We start from the raw sequence: 3,108 nt of genomic DNA, 5'->3' as shown, positions 1-3,108 counted from the left end.
CCCCAACTCAAAATATTTTAAATGCACAAAACCCTTATTTTAACACTGTTCTGCCTTGTTTCTTGTGCCAAAAGATCTCAAAACCCACTTTTGATACCTCCAATGGATTCCTTGTAAAATTCTAGTCAAGTTAGGCTCTTGAATCACTCCATTTGACCTTATATTGAAGGAGATATATTTGTTTCAATATTTGGAAATAGTGCAGATTTTTAAATACGCAGCAGTGGTAATTTCGTAATTAATCTGAAAATATGGCAAAACAATTCTTAGTAAAATGACCATAAAATCCTCATACGATGTCCAAATTTGACGATTCTTTTTGCTATGGCTCCGTAATTACGATACGGATCTAATGCTTCAATAAAAGCAGAAATCGGAGCTCATTTGCTTAATGTAGTACCATTTATGCTTGAAGAAACGACGTCAAAGCATAAAAAAAACGAGCACAACACAACTCAAACCTATCCGAAACTCACCCGAGCCTCTCGGGACCCGTCCAGAAATACCAAAAAGTCTCATAAAATAATACGGACCTACTCGAGGCCTCAAATCACGCATAACAACATCGAAATGATGAATCGCACCCCAAATCAAGCTTAATGAACTTTTCCAAACCTTCAAATTCCAATGTTCGCCAATTAGTGCTGAATCTTTCTAGAAATATCCAATTACAAATCCGGGCATACGCTCGAGTCCAAAATTACCATCCGGACCTAATGGAACCATCAAGACTCCAATCCGAGGTCAAATGCTAAAAAGTCCAACTTGGTCAACTCTTCCAACTTAAAGCTTCAATCATGAAGTCCATTCTTCCAAATCGATTCCGAACAACTTGAAAATCAAAACCGACGATTGACACAAGTCATAATACATCATACGGAGCTACTTATGCCCATAAACTACCGAGTGAAATTCAAATGCTCAAAACGCCCGATCGAGTCGTTACAAGCACTGTCTGATTTGTGAATAAAGGCTAAGGCTAATGTATGATTAAATTAAAGAAGCAATAATCTTGAGCTTTTTGGATTGTTTCTGGTTTTCTTTTCATGTTTCAGCTTCCTTATTTAAGAACTTATATAATTAATTCATGTTCTAAGTTGATTTCTTAGCATACTTCATAATTGATCTTTATATATAACTTGCACAAGACGATCAAATTCTATCTATAACCTACTTATTCCCTCTTTTGAGCAGCATTTTGGTATATTACCCAGCCAAGTACAGCCAAATATCCAGAGAAATAGTAAAATTCAGTAGAGACGGACGATAATGAGAAGAAATCATTCAACAAAAACCAAACAAAACCATAATCCAGTGCGAATGCAGTCCAAACGAAAAAAAACTCGATGAAAACTGAAGAGGTTAACATCGATCGGAAGCTAATGATACGATCTACCAGAATCTATGCTCTGATACCATGTAAATTATCGAAATTTATAGAGAGATTGACAAAATGTAAACTAGGGTTCATAGGTTGAGAGAAGGTTCGGGAGAAAGCAGATATTTTCTACATTGAGAAATGTCAATCTGGTTACAAAAATGAGGGACTCCTCTTATAAATAATGGGCCTGACCCGGTGGCCTAACTAATACAAAACAATGGTCTCAATATAGACATGGACCTGAGTTATAAGAATATCCCAAATAATTCAGCCTTTATCTAATATTCTAACAAGTATACAAAAGAATGTCATAAATATTGCATTAAACATTTGCGATCATGGAAAAGATCATGGAAAGATTATGAAAGTGTGAGAGTTACAACTATAATGGTGAGAAATAATGGAGGTTCTCTACATAATGGAGAAGAGTAGTGAGAGTTATATTTGATTAGTGGACATCCATATAAATATGTATTTCATAACAAGTTGTAGATAATGTAATGTGTACAACGATGTCGGCAACCGTGTGGTCAATTGAAGGAAATTACAACGTCCAATTTTCGTCTCATTTTGATAAATATCTAAAGTAATTCCACTATAAATGCAGAGGCATCATTAACAAATTCATCCACCAATCCAATGATTAAAGGAAAAGGGACGAACAGAAAATCAGTTTTTGTGCAATTAAACAACAGAAATGGCAAGAGCCAACTACAAAGTATCAACCGTTCTTTTCAGCTTTGTTCATGTTGTTCCTTCTCTCCGTTTACGTGGCAGAAAGTAGAATACTTTCATGTAAGTAACAAACCTAAATATATTACCTTGCTAGTATTAATTATGCCTAAAAAGACCCATGACCCTAAATATAAAAAGTAAATTTTATTAAATAATATATTATTTTCTTGATGGGTGCAGCTGAAACTGGAACAAATTCTGTTCTAGTGTGTAGTAAGATTTATGGTGCAAATATTGGAGACACATGCTTCAGCATTATGGGAAATTTCAGTGTGACCCCTGAGGTTTTTACTGCTTTCAACCCTAACCTCAATTGTAACAAAATGTTCGTTGGTGAATGGATATGCCTTGATGGTTCCTCCATCTAAAGTATAAAGCAAGGGATTATCAAGCTCAAGAAATAAATACTCACAATTAAATCAGTACTGTCTGATTTGCGAATAAAGAGTAAAGCTAATGTATGATTAAAAAAGCAATTTAATCTAGCTTTTTCGTATTGTTTCGGGTTTTCTTTTCATATTCCAGCTTCTTTCTTCAACAATTTATTTAATTAATTCATGTTCTAAGCTGATTTTTTAGCGTACTTCATAATTGTTTATATATAACTTGCACAAGACGATCAAATTCTATCTATAATCTACTTATTCCCTCTATTGAGCAGCATTTTGGTATATTACCCAGCTATTACTACTAGCATGTCATTCTTAATTAAATTAACTTGATGGAATGAGTTAGAACCATTTGGAAACAAAAAACCAAATCAAATTGATTTTTTTTATTTGATTTGGTAATTTGTTTCCGATTCCTAAACGTTTCGTAGTTTCACCGCTCCCTTCGCAAAGTTAATTTAGACAACGATAAAACTAAGAATTAATAAAGGTTGTGCAATCAGCAATCAAAATGAAGTAATGATACATGGGATATATGTGAATGCATGAAACCATTTTTCGATATAAAATTGAACACAACACCTTGTGGTGAAAAATCACATA

The 3,108-nt window shown here is 33.9% G+C and overlaps 1 long non-coding RNA gene across 1 annotated transcript; it reads left to right on the top strand.

Moving 5' to 3' along the window:
- The first annotated feature begins 2,001 nt into the window (after positions 1-2,001).
- On the top strand, positions 2,002-2,633 carry LOC107763587 (uncharacterized). The gene is made up of 2 exons (XR_001643068.2): positions 2,002-2,176; positions 2,297-2,633. It is a non-coding gene; the product is annotated as an uncharacterized LOC107763587 (long non-coding RNA).
- The last annotated feature ends 475 nt before the right edge of the window (positions 2,634-3,108 follow it).

Source organism: Nicotiana tabacum, chromosome 10 (genome assembly GCF_000715075.1).
Source record: "Nicotiana tabacum cultivar K326 chromosome 10, ASM71507v2, whole genome shotgun sequence".
In the NCBI taxonomy this organism is placed as follows: domain Eukaryota; kingdom Viridiplantae; phylum Streptophyta; class Magnoliopsida; order Solanales; family Solanaceae; genus Nicotiana; species Nicotiana tabacum.
Note: the sequence above shows the minus strand (reverse complement) of the source record. Positions and strands in the feature narration are given on the sequence as shown.